Here is a 20,060-nt window from a genome sequence, read left to right as displayed (position 1 = left end):
TTGTGCATGCGCACTGCACCTACCGTGCTCTTTCTAATATCAAATAAAATGCTACAGTGCCGTGACTCACATTTGCGAATAAACATGAGGATCATAATTCAAGTCGCGCGTATAGTCGAAAGAATCATCTGCAAAAAGATGGGTGCAACACGAGGACTTCCTAAGAAAATGGGTGAAATATAAGGACTTCGCAGGAGGTCACCCATCCTAGTGCTACTCTCGCCCAAGCACCCTTAACTTGCGGAGTTCTGATAGAATCCGTTGCATTGGTGCTGGTATGATTGCTCATGTTACATTCTGCGCTGCAAATACGTACACTTTTTCTCCCTCCATCCCCCCTCCCGTCATTTGTTTCCTTGTGCGTGCACTCTGCATCTCTCCTTCTCTTTCTAATATCGATTAAAATGCCCCTGCTTCTTGACTCACATTTGCGATACGAGAACTTCCCAAGAGGTCACCCATCCGAGTACTACTCTCGCCCAAGCACACTTAACTGCAGAGTTCTGATGGGATCCAGTGCATTAGTGCTGGTATGATGCCACTTGTTTAATTTTGCGCTTCAAATACATACACTCCTGTTTTCTTCATCCTCCCGTCATTTGTTTCCTTGTGCGTGCGCACTGCACCTCCCGTACTCGTTCTAATATCAAGTAAAATGCCACGGCGCCGTGACTCAAATTTGTGAATAAACCTGCAGACCATAAATCGAGTCGCGCGTAACGTCGAAAGAATCATTTGCAAAAAGATGGGTGCAACACGAGGACCTCCCAAGAAAATGGGTGAAATATAAGGACTTCGCAGGAGGTCACCCATCCGAGTACTTTTCTCGCCCAAGCACCCTTAACTGCGGAGTTCTGATAGAATCCGTTGCATTAGTGCTGGTATGATCCCTCATGTTTCATTCTGCACTGCAAATACATACACTCTTTCTCCTTCCATCCCCCCTCCCGTCATTTGTTTCCTTTTGCGTCCACTCTGCATCTCTCTTTCTCGTTCTAATATCAAGTAATATACCCCGGCACCGTGACTCACCTTTGCAAATGAACCAGCGGTTTATAATTCCATTCGCGCATAACGTCGAACAACCCATCTGAAAAAAAATAGGTGCAACACGAGGGCTTCCCAAGTGGTCACCCATCCGAGTACTACCCTCGCCCAAGCACACTTAACTGCGGAGTTCTGATGGGATTCGGAGCTTTAGTACTGGTATGATCGCACCTGTTTAATTTCGTGCTGCAAACACATACACTCCTTCTCCTTTCTTCCCCCTCCCGTCATTTATTTCCTTGTGCGTTCACACTTCACCTCTCATTCTCGTTCTAATATCGATTAAAATACCCCTGCTTCTTGACTCACATTTGCGTATAAACCAGCAGACCCTAGTTCCAGACGCGCGTAACGTCGAACGACCCGTCTAAAAAAAAATTAGTGCGACACGAGGACTTCCCAGGAGGTCACCCATCCGAGTACTAATCACGCCCAAGCACACTTCACTGCGGAGTTCTGATGGGATCCGGTGCATTAGTGCTGGTATGATCGCACCCGTCTAATTCCACGCCGCAAATACATAAACTCCTTCTCCTTTCTTCACCCTCCCGTGATTTGTTTCCTTGTGCGTGCGCACTGTACCTCTCGTTCTCGTTCAAATATCAAGTAAAATGCCACGGCGCCGTGACTCACATTTGCGAATAAATCTGCGGACCATAATTAAAGTCGCGCGTAACGTCGAACGGCACATCTGAAAAAAAGAAAATGGGTGCAACACGAGAACTTCCCAGGAGGTAACCCATCATTTTACTACTTACGCCAAAGCACACTTAACTGCGAAGTTCTGATGGGATCCGGTTCATTTGTGCTGGTGTGACCATACCTGTTTAATTTCGTGCTGAAAATACATACACTCCTTCTTCCCTCCCCCATCTCATCATTTGTTTCCTTGTGCGTTCACACTGCACCTCTCATTCTCGTTCTAATATCGATTAAAATGCCCCTGATGCTTGACTCACATTTGCGTATAAACCAGCGGACCATAGTTCCAGTCGCGCGTAACGTCGAACGACCCATCTGAAAAAAACTTGTTGCAATACGAGGACTTCCCAAGAGGTCACCCATCCGAGTACTACTCTCGCCCAAGCACACTTAACTGCAGAGTTTTGATGGGATCCAGTGCAGTAGTGCTAGTATGATGCCACTTGTTTAATTTTGCGCTTCAAATACATACACTCATTCTCTTTTCTTCCTCATCCCGTCATTTGTTTCCTTGTGCGTGCGCACTGCACCTCCCGTACTCGTTCTAATATCAAGTAAAATGCCACGGCGCCGTGACTCACATTTGCGAATAAATCTGCGGACCAGAAATCAAGTCGCGTGTAATGTCGAAAGAATCATCTGCAAAAAGATGGGTGCAACACGAGGACCTCCCAAGAAAATGGGTGAAATATAAGGATTTTGCAGGAGGTCACCCATCCGAGTACTTTTCTCGCCCAAGATCCCTTAACTGCGGAGTTCTGATAGAATCCGTTGCATTAGTGCTGGTATGATCCCTCATGTTTCATTCTGCACTACAAATACATACACTCTTTCTCCTTCCATCCCCCCTCCCATCATTTGTTTCCTTGTGCGTGCACTCTGCATCTCTCTTTCTCGTTCTAATATCAAGTAATATGCCCCGGCAACGTGACTCACCTTTGCAAATGAACCAACGGTTTATAATTCCATTCGCGCGTAACGTCGAACAACCCATCCGAAAAAAAATTGGTGCAACACGAGGGCTTCCCAAGTGGTCACCCATCCGAGTACTACTCTCGCCCAAGCACACTTAACTGCGGAGTTCTGATGGGATCCGATGCTTTAGTGCTGGTATGATCGCACCTGTTTAATTTTGCGCTGCAAATACATACACTCCTTCTCCTTTCTTCCCCCTCCCGTCATTTGTTTCCTTGTGCGTTCACACTTCACCTCTCATTCTAGTTCTAATATCGATTAAAATGCCCCTGCTTCTTGACTCACATTTGCGTATAAACCAGCGGACCCTAGTTCCAGACGCGCGTAACGTCGAACGACCCGTCTGAAAAAAGATTGGTGCGACACGAGGACTTCCCAGGAGGTCACCCATCCGAGTACTAATCTCGCCCAAGCACACTTCACTGCGGAGTTCTGATGGGATCCGGTACATTAGTGCTGGTATGATCGCACCTGTTTAATTTTGCGCTGCAAATACATAAACTCATTCCCCTTGCTTCCCCCTCCTGTCATTTGTTTCCTTGTGCGTGCGCACTGCACCTCCCGTTCTCGTTCTAATATCAAGTAAAATGCTACAGCACCATGACTCACATTTGCGAATAACCTGTGGACCATAATTCAAGTCGTGCGTAACGTCGAAAGAATCATCTGCAAAAAAATGGGTGCAACACGGGACATTACAAGAAAATGGGTGAAATATAAGGGCTTCGCAGGAGGTAACTCATGCTAGTACAACTCTCGCCCAAGCACCCTTACCTACGGAGTTCTGATAGAATCCGTTGCATTAGTGCTGGTATGATCGCACCTGTTTCATTTCGTGCTGAATATACATACACTCCTCATTCCCTCCCCATCCCATCAATTGTTTCCTTGTGCGTTCACACTGCACCTCTCCTTCTCGTTCTAATATCGATTAAAATGCCCCTGCTTCTTGACTCACAATTGCGTATAAACCAGCAGACCCCAGTTCCAGTCGAGCGTAACGTCGAACGACCGGTCTGAAAAAAAATTAGTGCGACACGAGGACTTCCCAGGAGGTCACCCATCCGAGAACTACTCTCGCCCAAACACACTTAACTGCGGAGTTCTAATGGGATCCGGTGCATTAGTGATGGTATTATCGCACCCGTTTAATTCCGCACTGCAAATACATAAACTCCTTCTCCTTTCTTCCCCCTCCCGTCATTTGTTTCCTTGTGCGTGCGCACTGCACCTCCCGTTCTCATTCTAATATCAAGTAAAATACTACAACACCGTGACTCACATTTGCGAATAAACCTGAGGACCATAATACAAGTCGCGCGTAACGTCGAAAGAATCATCTGCAAAAAAATGGGTGCAACACGAGGACTTCACAAGAAAATGGGTGAAATATAAGAACTTCGCAGGAGGTAACCCATGCTAGTACTACTCTCGCCCAAACAGCCTTACCTACGGAGTTCTGATAGAATCTGTTGCATTAGTGCTGGTATGATCGCACCTGTTTCATTTCGCGCTGCAAATAAATACACTCATTCTCCTTTCTTCCCCCTCCCGTCATTTGTTTCCTTGTGCGTGCGCACTGCACCTCTCGTTCTCGTTCAAATATCAGGTAAAATGCCACGGCGCCATGACTTACATTTGCGAATAAATCTGCGGACCATAATTAAAGTCGGGCGTAACGTCGAACGACACATCTAAAAAAAAAAAATGGGTGCAACACGAGAACTTCCCACGAGGTAACCCATCATTGTACTACTTTCGCCAAAGCACACTTAACTGCGGAGTTCTGATGGGATCCGGTGCATTAGTGCTGGTATGATCGCACCTGTTTAATTTCGCGCTGCAAATACATACACTAATTCCCCTTTCTTCTCCCTCCCGTCATTTGTTTCCTTGTGCGTGCGCACTGTACCTCCCGTTCTCGTTCAAATATCAAGTAAAATGCCATGGCGCCGTGACTCACATTTGCGAATAAATCTGAGGACCATAATTCAAGTCGCGCGTAACGTCGAAAGAATCATCTGCAAAAAAATTGGTGCAACACGAGGACTTTTACAAGAAAATTGGTGAAATATAAGGACTTCGCAGGAGGTAACCCTTGCAAGTACTACTCTCGCCCAAGCACCCTTACCTACGGAGTTCTGATACAATCTGTTGCATTAGTGCTGGTATGATCGCACCTGTTTCATTTCGTGCTTAAAATACATACACTCCTTCTCCTTCCCTCCCCCTCCCATCAATTATTTCCTTGTGCGTTCACACTGCACCTCTCTTTCTCGTTCTAATATCAATTAAAATGGGTGCAACACGAGGACATCACAAGAAAATGAGTGAAATATAATGACTTCGCAGAAGGTAACCCATGCTAGTACTACTCTCGCCCAAGCACCCTTACCTATGGAGTTCTGATGGGATCCGGTGCATTTGTGCTGGTGTGACCACACCTGTTTAATTTCGTGCTGAAAATACATACACTCCTTCTTCCCTCCCCCCCTCCCATCATTTGTTTCCTTGTGCGTTCAGACTGCACCTCTCATTCTCGTTCTAATATCGATTAAAATGCCCCTGATTCTTGACTCGCATTTGCGTATAAACCACCGGACCATAGTTCCAGTCGCGCGTAACGTCGAACGACTCATCTGAAAAAAAATTGTTGCGATACGAGGACTTCCCATGAGGTCACCCATCCGAGTACTACTCTCGCCCAAGCACACTTAACTGCAAAGTTCTGATGGGATCCAGTGCATTAGTGCTGGTATGATGCCACTTGTTTAATTTTGCGCTTCAAATACATACACTCCTTCTCTTTTCTTCCTCCTCCCGTCAATTGTTTCCTTGTGCGCGCGCACTTCACCTCCTGTACTCGTTCTAATATCAAGTAAAATGCCACGGTGCCGTGACTCACATTTGCGAATAAACCTGCGGACCATAAATCAAGTCGCTCGTAACGTCGAAAGAATCATCTGCAAAAAGATGGGTGCAACACGAGGACCTCCCAAGAAAATGGGTGAAATATAAGGACTTCGCAGGAGGTCACCCATCCGAGTACTTTTCTCGCCCAAGCACCCTTAACTGCGGAGTTATGATAGAATCCGTTGCATTAGTGCTGGTATGATCCCTCATGTTTCAGTCTGCACTGCAAATACATACACTCTTTCTCCTCCCATCCCCCCTCCCGTCATTTGTTTCCTTGCGCGTGCACTCTGCATCTCTCTTTCTCGTTCTAATATCAAGTAATATGCCCCGGCACCGTGACTCACCTTTGCAAATGAACCAGCGGTTTATAATTCCAATCGCGCGTAACGTCGAACAACCCATCAGAAAAAAAATTGATGCAACACGAGGGCTTCCCAAGTGGTCACCCATTCGAGTACTACTCCCGCCCAAGCACACTTAACTGCGGAGTTCTGATTGGATCCGGAGCTTTAGTGCTGGTATGATCGCACCTGTTTAATTTCGCGCTGCAAATACATACACTCCTTCTCCTTTCTTCCCCCTCCGGTCATTTGTTTCCTTGTGCGTTCACACTTCACCTCTCATTCTCGTTCTAATATCGATTAAAATGCCCCTGCTTCTTGACTCACATTTGCGTATAAACCAGCGGACCCTAGTTCCAGTCGCGCGTAATGTCAAATGACCCGTCTGAAAAAAAATTAGTGCGACACGAAGACTTCCCAATAGGTCACCCATCCGAGTACTATTCTCTCCCAAGCACACTTAACTGCAAAGTTCTAATGGGATCAAGTGCATTACTGCTGGTATGATGCCACTTGTTTAATTTTGCGCTTCAAATACCTACACTCCTTTTCTTTCATTCCTCATCCCGTCATTTGTTTCCTTGTGCGTGCGCACTGCACCTCCCGTACTCGTTCTAATATCAAGTAAAATGCCACGGCGCCGTGACTCACATTTGCGAATAAACCTGCGGACCATAAATCAAGTCACGCATAACGTCGAAAGAATCATCTGCAAAAAGACGGGTGCAAAACGAGGGCTTCCCAAGTGGTCACCCATCCGAGTACTACTCTCGCCCAAGCACACTTAACTGCAGAGTTCTGATGGGATCCGGAGCTTTAGTGCTGGTATGATCGCACCTGTTTAATTTCGCGCTGCAAATACATAAACTCCTTCTCCTTTCTTCCCCCTCCCGTCATTTGTTTCCTTGTGCGTGTGCACTGCACCTCCCGTGCTCGTTCTAATATCAAGTAAAATGCTACGGTGCCGTAACTCACATTTGCGAATAAACCTAAGGACCATAATTCAAGTCGCGCGTATCGTCGAAAGAATCATCTGCTAAAAAATGGGTGCAACACGAGGACTTCCTAAGAAAATGGGTGTAATATAAGGACTTCGCAGGAGGTCACCCATCCTAGTGCTACTCTCGCCCAAGCACCCTTAACTTGCGGAGTTCTGATAGAATTCGTTGCATTGGTGCTGGTTTATTCCTCATGTTTCATTCTGCGATGCAAATACATACACTTTTTCTCCCTCCACCCCCCCTCCCGTCATTTGTTTCCTTGTGCGTCCACTCTGCATCTCTCTTTCTCGTTCTAATATCGATTAAAATGCCCCTGCTTCTTGACTCACATTTGCGAATAAACCAGTGGACCCTAGTTCCAGTCGCGCGTAACGTCGAACGACCCGCTTGAAAAAAAAATTAGTGCGACAGGACTTCCCAGGAGGTCTCCAATCCGAGTACTACTCTCGCCCAAGCACACTTAACTACTTAGTTCTGATGGGATCCGGTGCATTAGTGCTGGTATGATCGCACCCGTTTAATTTCGCGCTGCAAATACATAAACTCCTTCTCCTTTCTTCCCCCTCCCGTCATTTGTTTCCTTGTGCGTGTGCACTGCACCTCCCGTGCTCGTTCTAATATCAAGTAAAATGCTACGGTGCCGTAACTCACATTTGCGAATAAACCTAAGGACCATAATTCAAGTCGCGCGTATCGTCGAAAGAATCATCTGCAAAAAAATGGGTGCAACACGAGGACTTCCTAAGAAAATGGGTGTAATATAAGGACTTCGCAGGAGGTCACCCATCCTAGTGCTACTCTCGCCCAAGCACCCTTAACTTGCGGAGTTCTGATAGAATCCGTTGCATTGGTGCTGGTTTATTCCTCATGTTTCATTCTGCGATGCAAATACATACACTTTTTCTCCCTCCACCCCCCCTCCCGTCATTTGTTTCCTTGTGCGTCCACTCTGCATCTCTCTTTCTCGTTCTAATATCGATTAAAATACCCCTGCTTCTTGACTCACATTTGCGTATAAACCAGTGGACCCTAGTTCCAGTCGCGCGTAACGTCGAACGACCCGTTTGAAAAAAAAATTAGTGCGACACGAGGACTTCCCAGGAGGTCTCCAATCCGAGTACTACTCTCGCCCAAGCACACTTAACTACTTAGTTCTGATGGGATCCGGTGCATTAGTGCTGGTATGATCGCACCTGTTTAATTTCGCGCTGCAAATACATAAACTCCTTCTCCTTTCTTCCCCCTCCCGTCATTTGTTTCCTTGTGCGTGTGCACTGCACCTCCCGTGCTCGTTCCAATATCAAGTAAAATGCTACGGTGCCGTAACTCACATTCGCGAATAAACCTAAGGACCATAATTCAAGTCGCGCGTATCGTCGAAAGAATCATCTGCAAAAAAATGGGTGCAACACGAGGACTTCCTAAGAAAATGGGTGTAATATAAGGACTTCGCAGGAGGTCACCCATCCTAGTGCTACTCTCGCCCAAGCACCCTTAACTTGCGGAGTTCTGATAGAATCCGTTGCATTGGTGCTGGTTTATTCCTCATGTTTCATTCTGCGCTGCAAATACATACACTTTTTCTCCCTCCACCCCCCCTCCCGTCATTTGTTTCCTTGTGCGTCCACTCTGCATCTCTCTTTCTCGTTCTAATATCGATTAAAATGCCCCTGCTTCTTGACTCACATTTGCGTATAAACCAGTGGACCCTAGTTCTAGTCGCGCGTAACGTCGAACGACCCGTTTGAAAAAAAAATTAGTGCGACACGAGGACTTCCCAGGAGGTCTCCAATCCGAGTACTACTCTCGCCCAAGCACACTTAACTGCTTAGTTCTGATGGGATCCGGTGCATTAGTGCTGGTATGATCGCACCTGTTTAATTTCGCGCTGTAAATACATAAACTCCTTATCCTTTCTTTCCCTTCCCGTCATTTGTTTCCTTGTGCGTGCGCACTATACCTCTCGTTCTCGTTCAAATATCACGTAAAATGCCACGGCGCCGTGACTCACATTTGCGAATAAATCTGCGGACCATAATTAAAGTCGCGCGTAATGTCGAACGGCACATCTGAAAAGAAGAAAATGGGTGCAACACGAAAACTTCCCATGTGGTAACCCATCATTGTACTACTTTTGCCAAAGCACACTTAACTGCGGAGTTCTGATGGGATGCGGTGCATTTGTGCTGGTGTGACCGCACCTGTTTAATTTCGTAATGAAAATACATACACTCCTTCTTCCCTCCACCCTCCCATCATTTGTTTTCTTGTGCGTTCACTCTGCACCTCTCCTTCTCGTTCTAATATCGATTAAAATTCCCCTGCTTCTTGACTCACATTTGCGTATAAACCAGCGGCACATAGTTCCAGTCGCGCGTAACGTCGAACAACCCGTCTGAAAAAAAAAAATTAGTGCAACAAGAGGACTTTCCAGGAGGTCACCCATCCGAGTACTACTCACGCCCAAGCACACTTAACTGCAGAGTTCTGATAGAATCCGTTGCATTAGTGCTGGTATGATCCCTCATGTTTCATTCTGCACTGCCAATACATACACTCTTTCTCCTTCCATCCCCCCTCCCGTCATTTGTTTTCTTGTGCGTGCACTCTGCATCTCTCTTTCTCGTTCTAATATCAAGTAATATGCCCCGGCACCGTGACTCACCTTTGCAAATGAACCAACGGTTTATAATTCCATTCCAGCGTAACGTCGAACAACTCATCCGAAAAAAAATAGGTGCAACACGAGGGCTTCCCAAGTGGTCACCCATCCGAGTACTACTCTCGCCCAAACACACTTAATTGCGGAGGTCTGATGGGATGCGGAGCTTTAGTGCTGGTATGATCGCACCTGTTTAATTTTGCGCTGCAAAGACATACACTCCTTCTCCTTTCTTCCCCCTCCCGTCATTTGTTTCCTTGTGCGTTCACACTTCACCTCTCATTCTCGTTCTAATATCAATTAAAATGCCCCTGCTTCTTGACTCACATTTGCGTATAAACCAGCGGACCCTAGTTCCAGACGCGCGTAACGTCGAACGACCCGTCTGAAAAAAAAATTAGTGCGACACGAGGACTTCCCAGGAGGTCATCCATCCGAGTACTAATCTCCCCCAAGCACACTTAACTGCAGAGTTCTTATGGGATCCGAGGCTTTAGTGCTGGTATGATCGCACCTGTTTAGTTTCGCGCTACAAATACATACACTCTTTCTCCTTTCTTTCCCCTCCCGTCATTTGTTTCCTTGTGCGTTCACGCTTCACCTCTCATTCTCGTTCTAATATCGATTAAAATGCCCCTGCTTCTTGACTCACATTTGCGTATAAACCAGCGGACCCTAGTTCCAGTCGCGCGTAACTTCGAACAACCCGTCTGAAAAAAAAATTAGTGCGACACGAGAACTTCCCAGGAGGTCATCCATCCGAGTACTAATCTCACCCAAGCACACTTAACTGCAGAGTTCTTATGGGATCCGGGGCTTTAGTGCTGGTATGATCGCACCTGTTTAGTTTCGCGCTACAAATACATACACTCTTTCTCCTTTCTTCCCCCTCCCGTCATTTGTTTCCTTGTGCGTTCACGCTTCACCTCTCATTCTCGTTCTAATATCGATTAAAATGCCCCTGCTTCTTGACTCACATTTGCGTATAAACCAGCGGACCCTAGTTCCATTCGCGCGTAACTTCGAACAACCCGTCAAAAAAAAAATTGGTGCGACACGAGGACTTCCCAGGAGGTCACCCATCCGAGTACTACTCTCGCCCAAGCACACTTAACTGCGGAGTTCTGATGGGATCCGGTGCATTAGTGCTGGTATGATCGCACCCGTTAAATTTCGCGCTGTAAATACATAAACTCATTCTCCTTTCTTCCCCCTCCCGTCATTTGTTTCCTTGTGCGTGCGCACTGCACCTCCCGTGCTCGTTCTAATATCAAGTAAAATGCTACGGTGCCGTGACTCATATTTGCGAATAAACCTGAGGACCATAATTCAAGTCGCGCGTAACGTCGAAAGAATCATCTGCAAAAAAATGGGTGCAACACGAGGACTTTCTAAGAAAATAGGTGAAATATAAGGACTTCGCATGAGGTCACCCATCCTAGTGCTACTCTCGCCTAAGCACCCTTAACTTGCAGAGTTCTGATAGAATCCGTTGCATTGGTGCTGGTTTGATCGCTCATGTTTCATTCTGCGCTGCAAATACATACACTCTTTCTCCCTCCATCCCCTCTCCCGTCATTTGTTTTCTTGTGCGTGCACTTTGTAGCTCTCCTTCTCGTTCTAATATCAAGTAAAATGCCCTAGCATTGTGACTCACCTTTGCTAATGAACCAGCGGTTTATAATTGCATCCGCGCGTAACGTCGAGCGACCCATCTGAAAAAAAATGGGTGCATCACGAGGACTTCCCAAGAGGTCACCATAAATCAAGTCGCGCGTAACGTCGAAAGAATCATCTACAAAAAGATGGGTGCAACACAAGGACCTCCCAAGAAAATGGGTGAAATATAAGGACTTCGCAGGACGTCACCCATCCGAGTACTTTTCTCGCCCAAGCACCCTTAACTGCGGAGTTCTGATAGAATCCTTTGCATTAGTGCGACACGAGGAGTTCCCAGGAGGTCACCCATCTGAGTACGACTCTCGCCCAAGCACACTTAACTGCGGAGTTCTGATGGGATCCGGTGCATTAGTGCTGGTATGATCGCACCTGATTAATTTTGCATTGCAAATACATAAACAACTTCTCCTTTCTTCCCCCTCCTGTCATTTGTTTCCTTGTGCGTGCGCACTGCACCTCTCGTTCTCGTTCAAATATCAAGTAAAATGCTATATCGCCGTGACTCACATTTGCGAATAAATCTGCGGACCATAATTAAAGTCGCACGTAACATCGAACGACACATCTGAAAAAAAGAAAATGGGTGCAATACGAGAACTTCCCAGGAGGTAACCCATCATTGTACTACTTTCGCCAAAGCACACTTAACTGCGGAGTTCTAATGGGATCCGCTGCATTTGTGCTGGTGTGACCGCACCTGTTTAATTTCGTGCTGAAAATACATAAACTCCTTCTTCCCTCCCCCCTCCCATCATTTGTTTCCTTGTGCGTTCACACTGCACCTCTCCTTCTCGTTTTAATATCGATTAAAATGCCCCTGATTCTTGACTCACATTTGCGTATAAACCAGCGGACCATAGTTCCAGTCGCGCGTAACGTCGAACGACCCATCTGAAAAAAATTTGTTGCGATACGAGGACTTCCCAAGAGGTCACCCATCCGAGTACTACTCTCGCCCAAGCACACTTAACTGCAAAGTTCTGATGGGATCCAGTGCATTAGTGCTGGTATGATGCCACTTGTTTAATTTTGCGCTTCGAATACATACACTCCTCTTTTCTTCCTCCTCCCGTCATTTGTTTCCTTGTGCGTGCGCACTGCACCTCCCGTACTCGTTCTAATATCAAGTAAAATGCCACGGTGCCGTGACTCATATTAGCGAATAAACCTGCGGACCATAAATCAAGTCGCGCGTAAAGTCGAAAGAATCATCTGCAAAAAGATGGGTGCAACACGAGAACCTCCCAAGAAAATGGGTGAAATATAAGGACTTCGCAGGAGGTCACCCATCCGAGTACTTTTCTTGCACAAGCACCCTTAACTGCGGAGGTCTGATAGAATCCGTTGCATTAGTGCTAGTATGATCGCACCCGTTTAATTTCACGCTGCAAATACATAAACTCCTTCTCCTTTCTTCCCCCTCCCGTCATTTGTTTCCTTGTGCGTGCGCACTGCACCAACCGTGCTCGTTCTAATATCAAGTAAAATGCTACGGTGCCGTGACTCACATTTGCGAATAAATCTGAGGACCATAATTCAAGTCGCGCGTATCGTCGAAAGAATAATCTGCAAAAAAAATGGGTGCAACACGAGGACTTCCTAAGAAAATGGGTGAAATATAAGGATTTCGCTGGAGGTCACCCTTCCGAGTACTACTCTCGCCCAAGCACACTTAACTGCGGAGTTCTGATGGGATCCGGTGCATTAGTGCTAGTATGATCGCACCTGTTTAATTTCAAGCTGCAAATACATAAACTCCTTCTCCTTTCTTCCCCCTCCCGTCATTTGTTTCCTTGTGCGTGCGCACTGCACCTCTCGTTCTCGTTCAAATATCAAGTAAAATGCCACGGCGCCGTGACTCACATTTACGAATAAATCTGCGGACCATAATTAAAGTCGCGCGCAACGTCGAACGGCACATCTGAAAAAAAGAAAATGGGTGCAACACGAGAACATCCCAGGAGGTAACCCATCATTGTACTACTTTCGCCAAAGCACACTTAACTGCGGAGTTATGATGGGATCCGGTACATTTGTGCTGGTGTGACCGCACCTGTTTAATTTCGTGCTGAAAATACATACACTCCTTCTTCCCTCCCCCCCTCCCATCATTTGTTTCCTTGTGCGTTTACACTTCACCTCTCATTCTTGTTCTAATATCGATTAAAATGCCCCTGCTTCTTGACTCAAATTCGTGTATAAACCAGCGGACCCTAGTTCCAGACGCGGGTAACGTCGAACGACCCGTCTGAAAAAAAACTTGTGCGACACGAGGACTTCCCAGGAGGTCACCCATCCGAGAATTAATCTCGCCCGAGCACACTTCACTGCGGAGTTCTAATGGGATCCGGTGCATTAGTGCTGGTATGATCGCAACTGTTTAATTTCGCGCTGCAAATACATAAACTCATTCCCCTTTCTTCCCCCTCCCGTCATTTGTTTCATTGTGCGTGCGCACTGCACCTCCCGTTCTCGTTCAAATATAAAGTAAAATGCCACGGCGCCGTGACTCACATTTGCGAATAAACCTGAGGACCATAATTCAAGTCGCGCGTAATGTCGAACGGCACATCTGAAAAAAAAAAATGGTTGCAACACGAGAACTTCCCAGGAGGTAACCCATCATTGTACTACTTTCGCCAAAGCACACTTAACTGCGGAGTTCTGATGGGATCCGGTGCTTTTGTGCTGGTTTGACCGCACCTGTTTAATTTCGTGCTAAAAATACATACACTCCTTCTTCCCTCCCCCCCTCCCATCATTTGTTTCCTTGTGCGTTCACACTGCACCTCTCTTTCTCGTTCTAATATCGATTAAAATGCCCCTGATTCTTGACTCACATTTGCGTATAAACCAGCGGACCCTAGTTCCAGTCGCGCGTAACATCGAACGACCCATTTGAAAAAAAATTGGTGTGACACGAGGACTTCCCAGGAGGTCACCCATCCGAGTACTAATCTCGCCCAAACTCACTTAACTGTGGAGTTCTGATGGGATGCGGTGCATTAGTGCTGGTATGATCGCACCCGTTTAATTTCGCACTGCAAATAGATAAAGTCCTTCTCCTTTCTTCCCCCTCCCGTCATTTGTTTCCTTGTGCGTGCGCACTGCACCTCCCGTGCTCGTTCTAATGTCAAGTAAAATGCTACGGTGCCGTGACTCACATTTGCGAATAAAACTGTGGACCATAATTCAAGTCCCGCGTATCGTCGAAAGAATCATCTGCAAAAAAATAGGTACAACACGAGGACTTCCTAAGAAAATGGGTGAAATATAAGGACTTCGCAGGAAGTCACCCATCCTAGTGCTACTCTCACCCAAGCACCCTTAACTTGCGGAGTTCTGATAGAATCCGTTACATTGGTGCTGGTATGATTGCTCCTGTTTCATTCTGCGTTGCAAATACATACACTTTTTCTCCCTCCATCCCCCCTCCCGTCATTTGTTTCCTTGTGCGTGCACTCTGCATCTCTCCTTCTCGTTCTAATATCGATTAAAATGCCCCTGCTTCTTGACTCACATTTGCGTATAAACCAGTGGACCCTAGTTCCAGTCGCGCGTAACGTCGAACGACCCGTCTGAAAAAAAAATTAGTGCGGCACGAGGACTTCCCAAGAGGTCAACCATCCGAGTACTACTCTCGCCCAAGCACACTTAACTGCGGAGTTCTGATGGGATCCGGTGAATGAGTGCTGGTATGATCAAACCTGTTTAATTTTGCGCTGCAAATACATAAACTCCTTCTCCTTTCTTCCCCCTCCCGTCATTTGTTTCCTTATGCGTGCACACTGCACCTCTCCTTCTCGTTCAAATATCAAGTAAAATGCCACAGCGCCATGACTCACATTTGCGAATAAATCTGCAGACCAAAATTAAAGTCGCGCGTAACGTCGAACGGCTCATCTGAAAAAAAGAAAATGGGTGCAACACGAGAAGTTCCCACGAGGTAACCCATCATTGTACTACTTTCGCCAAAGCATACTTAACTGCGGAGTTCTGATGGGATCCGGTGCATTTGTGCTTGTATGATCGCACCTGTTTAATTTCGCGCTGCAAATACATACACTCATTCCCCTTTCTTCCCCCTCCCGTCATTTGTTTCCTTGTGCGTGCTCACTGCACCTCTCGTTGTCGTTCAAATATCATGTAAAATGCCACAGCGCCGTGACTCACATTTGCGAATAAATCTGCGGGCCATAATTGGTGCTGGTATGATCCCTCATGTTTCATTCTGCATTGTAAATACATACACTCTTTCTCCTCCCATCCACCCTCCCGTCATTTGTTTCCTTGTGCGTGCACTCTGCATCTCTCTTTCTCGTTCTAATATCAAGTAATATGCTCCGGCACCGTGACTCACCTTTGCAAATGAACCAGCGGTTTATAATTCCATTCGCGCGTAACGTCGAACAACCCATCCAAAAAAAAACAGGTGCAACACGAGGGCTTCCCAGGTGGTCACCCATCCGAGTCCTACTCTCGCCCAAGCACACATAACTGCGGAGTTCTGATGGGATTCGGGGCTTTAGTGCTGCTATGATCGCACCTCTTTAATTTCGCGCTGCAAATACATACACTCCTCCTTTCTTCCCCCTCCCGTCATTTGTTTCCTTGTGCGTTCACACTTCACCTCTCATTCTCGTTCTAATATCGATTAAAATGCCCCTGCTTCTTGACTCACATTTGCGTATAAACCAGCCGACCCTAGTTCCAAATGCGCGTAACGTCGAACGACCAGTCTGAAAAAAAATTTGTGCGACACGAGGACTTCCCAGAAGGTCAACCATCCGAGTACTAATCTCGCCCAAGCTCACTTAACTGCGGAGTTCTGATGGGATCCGGGGCTTTAGTGCTGGTATGATCGCACCTGTTTAGTTTCTCGCTGCAAATACATACACTCCTTCTCTTTTCTTCCCCCTCCCGTCATTTGTTTCCTTGTGCGTGCGCCCTGCACCTCCCGTTTTCGTTCTTATATCAAGTAAAATGCTACAGCGCCGTGACTCACATTTGCGAATAAACCTGAGAACCATAGTTCAAGTCGCGCGTAACGTCGAAAGAATCATCTACAAAAAAATGGGTGCAACACGAGGACTTCACAAGAAAATTGGTGAAATATAAGGACTTCGCAGGAGGTAACCCATGCTATTACTACTCTCGCCCAAGCACCCTTACCTACGGAGTTCTGATAGAATCGGTTGCATTAGTGCTGGTATGATCGCACCTGTTTCATTCTGCGCTGCAAATACATACACTTTTTCTCCTTCCCTCCCCCTCCCATCAATTATTTCCTTGTGCGTTCACACTGCACCTCTCCTTCTCGTTCTAATATCGATTAAAATTCTCCTGCTTCTTGACTCACATTTGTGTATAAACCAGCGGACCCTAGTTCCAGTCGCGCGTAACATCGAACGACCCGTCTAAAAAAAATTGGTGCGACACGAGGACTTCCCAAGAGGTCACCCATCCGAGTACTACTCTCGCCCAAACACACTTAACTGCGGAGTTCTGAAGGGATCCGGTGCATTAGTGCTGGTATGATCGCACCCGTTTAATTCCGCACTGCAAATACATAAACTTCTTCTCCTTTCTTCCCCCTCCCGTCATTTGTTTCCTTGTGCGTGCGCACTGCACCTCCCGTACTCGTTCTAATATCAAGTAAAATTCCACGACGCCGTGACTCACATTTGAGAATAAACCTGCAGACCACAAATCAAGTCGCGCGTAACGTCGAAAGAATCATCTGCAAAAAGATGGGTGCAACACGAGGACCTCCCAAGAAAATGGGTGAAATATAAAGACTTCGCAGGAGGTAACCCATGCTAGTACTACTCTCGCCCAAGCACCCGTACCTAAAGAGTTCTGATAGAATCCGTTGCATTCGTGCTGGTATGATCGCACCTGTTTCATTTCGTGCTGAAAATACATACACTCATTCTCCTTCCCTCCCCCTCCCATCAATTGTTTCCTTGTGCGTTCACACTGCACCTCTCATTCTCGTTCTAATATCGATTAAAATGCCCCTGCTTCCTGACTCACATTTGTGTATAAACCAATGGACCCTAGTTTCAGTCGCCCGTAACGTCGAACGACCCGTCTGAAAAAAAAAATTAGTGCGACACGAGGACTTCCTAGGATGTCACCCATCCGAGTACTACTCTCGCCCAAGCACACTTAATTGCGGAGTTCTAATGGGATCCGTAGCATAGTGCTGGTATGATCGCACCTGTTTAATTTCGCGCTGCAAATACATAAACTCCTTCTCATTTCTTCCCCCTCCCGTCATTTGTTTCCTTGTGCGTGCGCACTGCACCTCTCGTTCTCGTTCAAATATCAAGTAAAATGCCACGGCGCCGTGACTCACATTTGCGAATAAGTCTGCGGAGCATAATTAAAGTCGCGCGTAACGTCGAACGGCACATCTGAGAAAAAGAAAATGGGTGAAACACGAGAACTTCCCAGGAGGTAACCCATCATTGTACTACTTTCGCCAAAGCACACTTAACTGCGGAGTTCTGATGGGATCCGGTGCATTTGTGCTGGTGTGACCGCACCTGTTTAATTTCGTGCTGAAAATACATACACTCCTTCTTCCCTCCCCCCCTCCCATCATTTGTTTCCTTGTGCGTTCACACTGCACCTCTCCTTCTCGTTCTAATATCGATTAAAATACCCCTGATTCTTGACTCACATTTGCATATAAACCAGCGGACCATAGTTCCAGTCGCGCGTAACGTCGAACGACCCATCTGAAAAAAAATTATTGCGATACGAGGACTTCCCAAGAGGTCATCCATCCGAGTACTACTCTCAACCAAGCACACTTAACTGCAGAGTTCTGATGGGATCCGGTGCATTAGTGCTGGTATGATGCCACTTGTTTAATTTTGCGGTTCAAATACATACACTCCTTCTCTTTTCTTCCTCCTCCCATCATTTGTTTCCTTGTGCGTGCGCACTGCACCTCCCGTACTCGTTCTAATATCAAGTAAAATTCCACAGCACCGTGACTCACATTTGCGAATAAACCTGCGGATCATAAATCATGTTGCGCGTAACGTCAAAAGAATCATCTGCAAAAAGATGGGTGCAACACGAGGACCTCCAGAGAAAATGGGTGAAATATAAGGACTTCGCAGGAGGTAACCCATCCGAGTACTACTCTCGCCCAAGCACACTTAACTGCAGAGTTCTAATGGGATCCGGGGCTTTATTACTGGTATGATCGCACCAGTTTAATTTCGCGCTGCAAATACATACACTCCTTCTCCTTTCTTCCCCCTCCCGTCAATAGTTTCCTTGTGCGTTCACACTGCACCTCTCATTCTCGTTCTAATATCGATTAAAATGCCCCTGCTTCTTGACTCACATTTGCGTATAAACCAGCGGACCCTAGTTCCAGTCGCGCGTAACGTCGAACGACCCGTCTGAAAAAAAATTTTTGCGACACGAGGACTTCCCAGGAGGTCACCCATCAGAGTACTGCTCTCGCCCAAGCACACTTAACTGCGGAGTTCTGATAGGATCCGTTGCATTAGTGGTGGTATGATCGTACCCGGTGAATTCCACGCTGCAAATACATAAACTCCTTTCCATTTCTTCCCCCTCCCGTCATTTGTTTCCTTGTGCGTGCGCACTGCACCTCCCGTGCTCGTTCTAATATCAAGTAAAATGTTACGGTGCCGTGACTCACATTTACGAATAAACCTGAGGACCATTATTCAAGTCGCGCGTATCGTCGAAAGAATCATCTGCAAAAAAATGGGTGCAACACGAGGACTTCCTAAGAAAATGGGTGAAATATAAGGACTTCGCAGGAGGTCACCCATCCTAGTGCTACTCTTGCCCAAGCACCCTTAACTTGCGGAGTTCTGATAGAATCCGTTGCATTGGTGCTGGTATGATTGCTCATGTTTCATTCTGCGCTGCAAATACATACACTTTTTCCCCCTCCATCCCCCCTCCCGTCATTTGTATCCTTGTGCGTGCACTCTGCATCTCTATTTCTCGTTCTAATATCGATTAAAATGCCCATGCTTCTTGACTCACATTTGCGTATAAACCAGTGGACCCTAGTTCCAGTCGCGCGTAACGTCGAACGACCCGTCTGAAAAAAAAAATTAGTGCGACAAAAGGACTTCCCAGGAGGTCACCCATCCTAGTGCTACTCTCGCCCAAGCACCCTTAACCTGCGGAGTTCTGATAGAATCCGTTGCATTGGTGATGGTATGATTGCTCATGTTTCATTCTGCACTGCAAATACATACACTTTTTCTCCCTCCATCCCCCCTCCCGTCATTTGTTTCCTTGTGCGTGCACTCTGCATCTCTCATTCTCGTTCTAATATCAATTAAAATGCCCTTGCTTCTTGACTCACATTTGCGTATAAACCAGCGGACCCTAGTTTCAGTCGCGCGTAACGTCGAACGACCCGTCTGAAAAAAAAATTAGTGCGACACGAGGACTTCCCAGGAGGTCACCCATCCGAGTACTACTCTCGCCCAAGCACACTTAACTGCGAAGTTATGATGGGATCCGGTGCATTAGTGCTGTAATGATCGCACCCGTTTAATTCCACGCTGCAAATAGATAAACTCCTTCTCCTTTCTTCCCCCTCCCGTCATTTGTTTCCTTGTGCGTGCGCACTGCACCTCTCGTTCTCGTTCAAATATCAAGTAAAATGCCACGGCGCTGTGACTCACATTTGCGAATAAGTCTGCGGACCATAATTAAAGTCGC

At 46.6% G+C, this 20,060-nt stretch overlaps 7 non-coding genes and 31 pseudogenes across 7 annotated transcripts; all 38 read right to left on the bottom strand.

Annotated features, from left to right (window-relative positions):
* Positions 1 to 425: 425 nt before the first annotated feature.
* LOC148250294 (5S ribosomal RNA) lies at positions 426 to 543 on the bottom strand (annotated as a pseudogene).
* A 558-nt stretch (positions 544 to 1,101) lies between these two features.
* On the bottom strand, positions 1,102 to 1,220 carry LOC148250293 (5S ribosomal RNA). The gene has a single exon (XR_015814872.1). It is a non-coding gene; the product is annotated as a 5S ribosomal RNA (ribosomal RNA).
* A 205-nt stretch (positions 1,221 to 1,425) lies between these two features.
* On the bottom strand, positions 1,426 to 1,544 carry LOC148250292 (5S ribosomal RNA). The gene has a single exon (XR_015814353.1). It is a non-coding gene; the product is annotated as a 5S ribosomal RNA (ribosomal RNA).
* A 531-nt stretch (positions 1,545 to 2,075) lies between these two features.
* LOC148250291 (5S ribosomal RNA) lies at positions 2,076 to 2,193 on the bottom strand (annotated as a pseudogene).
* A 561-nt stretch (positions 2,194 to 2,754) lies between these two features.
* LOC148250290 (5S ribosomal RNA) lies at positions 2,755 to 2,873 on the bottom strand. The gene has a single exon (XR_015814417.1). It is a non-coding gene; the product is annotated as a 5S ribosomal RNA (ribosomal RNA).
* A 205-nt stretch (positions 2,874 to 3,078) lies between these two features.
* On the bottom strand, positions 3,079 to 3,197 carry LOC148250289 (5S ribosomal RNA). Its single transcript, XR_015814675.1, has one exon. It is a non-coding gene; the product is annotated as a 5S ribosomal RNA (ribosomal RNA).
* Positions 3,198 to 3,751: 554 nt separating this feature from the next.
* LOC148250288 (5S ribosomal RNA) lies at positions 3,752 to 3,870 on the bottom strand (annotated as a pseudogene).
* A 562-nt stretch (positions 3,871 to 4,432) lies between these two features.
* LOC148250287 (5S ribosomal RNA) lies at positions 4,433 to 4,551 on the bottom strand (annotated as a pseudogene).
* Positions 4,552 to 5,374: 823 nt separating this feature from the next.
* LOC148250286 (5S ribosomal RNA) lies at positions 5,375 to 5,492 on the bottom strand (annotated as a pseudogene).
* Positions 5,493 to 6,053: 561 nt separating this feature from the next.
* LOC148250285 (5S ribosomal RNA) lies at positions 6,054 to 6,172 on the bottom strand (annotated as a pseudogene).
* A 529-nt stretch (positions 6,173 to 6,701) lies between these two features.
* Positions 6,702 to 6,820, bottom strand: LOC148250284 (5S ribosomal RNA; annotated as a pseudogene).
* Positions 6,821 to 7,381: 561 nt separating this feature from the next.
* Positions 7,382 to 7,497, bottom strand: LOC148250283 (5S ribosomal RNA; annotated as a pseudogene).
* A 561-nt stretch (positions 7,498 to 8,058) lies between these two features.
* LOC148250282 (5S ribosomal RNA) lies at positions 8,059 to 8,177 on the bottom strand (annotated as a pseudogene).
* A 561-nt stretch (positions 8,178 to 8,738) lies between these two features.
* Positions 8,739 to 8,857, bottom strand: LOC148250281 (5S ribosomal RNA; annotated as a pseudogene).
* A 209-nt stretch (positions 8,858 to 9,066) lies between these two features.
* LOC148250280 (5S ribosomal RNA) lies at positions 9,067 to 9,185 on the bottom strand (annotated as a pseudogene).
* A 531-nt stretch (positions 9,186 to 9,716) lies between these two features.
* On the bottom strand, positions 9,717 to 9,835 carry LOC148250279 (5S ribosomal RNA; annotated as a pseudogene).
* A 206-nt stretch (positions 9,836 to 10,041) lies between these two features.
* On the bottom strand, positions 10,042 to 10,160 carry LOC148250278 (5S ribosomal RNA; annotated as a pseudogene).
* Positions 10,161 to 10,366: 206 nt separating this feature from the next.
* On the bottom strand, positions 10,367 to 10,485 carry LOC148250277 (5S ribosomal RNA; annotated as a pseudogene).
* A 205-nt stretch (positions 10,486 to 10,690) lies between these two features.
* On the bottom strand, positions 10,691 to 10,809 carry LOC148250276 (5S ribosomal RNA). Its single transcript, XR_015815632.1, has one exon. It is a non-coding gene; the product is annotated as a 5S ribosomal RNA (ribosomal RNA).
* Positions 10,810 to 11,576: 767 nt separating this feature from the next.
* LOC148250275 (5S ribosomal RNA) lies at positions 11,577 to 11,695 on the bottom strand. The gene has a single exon (XR_015814652.1). It is a non-coding gene; the product is annotated as a 5S ribosomal RNA (ribosomal RNA).
* Positions 11,696 to 11,904: 209 nt separating this feature from the next.
* On the bottom strand, positions 11,905 to 12,023 carry LOC148250274 (5S ribosomal RNA; annotated as a pseudogene).
* Positions 12,024 to 12,226: 203 nt separating this feature from the next.
* LOC148250273 (5S ribosomal RNA) lies at positions 12,227 to 12,344 on the bottom strand (annotated as a pseudogene).
* Positions 12,345 to 12,932: 588 nt separating this feature from the next.
* On the bottom strand, positions 12,933 to 13,051 carry LOC148250272 (5S ribosomal RNA; annotated as a pseudogene).
* A 209-nt stretch (positions 13,052 to 13,260) lies between these two features.
* LOC148250271 (5S ribosomal RNA) lies at positions 13,261 to 13,379 on the bottom strand (annotated as a pseudogene).
* A 204-nt stretch (positions 13,380 to 13,583) lies between these two features.
* On the bottom strand, positions 13,584 to 13,702 carry LOC148250270 (5S ribosomal RNA; annotated as a pseudogene).
* A 208-nt stretch (positions 13,703 to 13,910) lies between these two features.
* LOC148250269 (5S ribosomal RNA) lies at positions 13,911 to 14,029 on the bottom strand (annotated as a pseudogene).
* A 204-nt stretch (positions 14,030 to 14,233) lies between these two features.
* On the bottom strand, positions 14,234 to 14,352 carry LOC148250268 (5S ribosomal RNA; annotated as a pseudogene).
* Positions 14,353 to 14,914: 562 nt separating this feature from the next.
* Positions 14,915 to 15,033, bottom strand: LOC148250267 (5S ribosomal RNA; annotated as a pseudogene).
* Positions 15,034 to 15,242: 209 nt separating this feature from the next.
* LOC148250266 (5S ribosomal RNA) lies at positions 15,243 to 15,361 on the bottom strand (annotated as a pseudogene).
* Positions 15,362 to 15,753: 392 nt separating this feature from the next.
* On the bottom strand, positions 15,754 to 15,872 carry LOC148250265 (5S ribosomal RNA; annotated as a pseudogene).
* Positions 15,873 to 16,074: 202 nt separating this feature from the next.
* LOC148250264 (5S ribosomal RNA) lies at positions 16,075 to 16,193 on the bottom strand (annotated as a pseudogene).
* A 558-nt stretch (positions 16,194 to 16,751) lies between these two features.
* On the bottom strand, positions 16,752 to 16,870 carry LOC148250263 (5S ribosomal RNA). The gene has a single exon (XR_015814896.1). It is a non-coding gene; the product is annotated as a 5S ribosomal RNA (ribosomal RNA).
* A 561-nt stretch (positions 16,871 to 17,431) lies between these two features.
* On the bottom strand, positions 17,432 to 17,549 carry LOC148250262 (5S ribosomal RNA; annotated as a pseudogene).
* Positions 17,550 to 17,758: 209 nt separating this feature from the next.
* On the bottom strand, positions 17,759 to 17,877 carry LOC148250261 (5S ribosomal RNA; annotated as a pseudogene).
* Positions 17,878 to 18,081: 204 nt separating this feature from the next.
* LOC148250260 (5S ribosomal RNA) lies at positions 18,082 to 18,199 on the bottom strand (annotated as a pseudogene).
* A 236-nt stretch (positions 18,200 to 18,435) lies between these two features.
* Positions 18,436 to 18,554, bottom strand: LOC148250259 (5S ribosomal RNA; annotated as a pseudogene).
* Positions 18,555 to 18,759: 205 nt separating this feature from the next.
* On the bottom strand, positions 18,760 to 18,878 carry LOC148250258 (5S ribosomal RNA; annotated as a pseudogene).
* An 890-nt stretch (positions 18,879 to 19,768) lies between these two features.
* On the bottom strand, positions 19,769 to 19,887 carry LOC148250257 (5S ribosomal RNA; annotated as a pseudogene).
* Positions 19,888 to 20,060: the final 173 nt, after the last annotated feature.

The sequence above is a fragment of the Carica papaya genome, chromosome 8 (assembly GCF_054855325.1).
Source record: "Carica papaya isolate Zhongbai chromosome 8, ASM5485532v1, whole genome shotgun sequence".
Taxonomy (NCBI): Eukaryota; Viridiplantae; Streptophyta; class Magnoliopsida; order Brassicales; family Caricaceae; genus Carica; species Carica papaya.
Note: the sequence above shows the minus strand (reverse complement) of the source record. Positions and strands in the feature narration are given on the sequence as shown.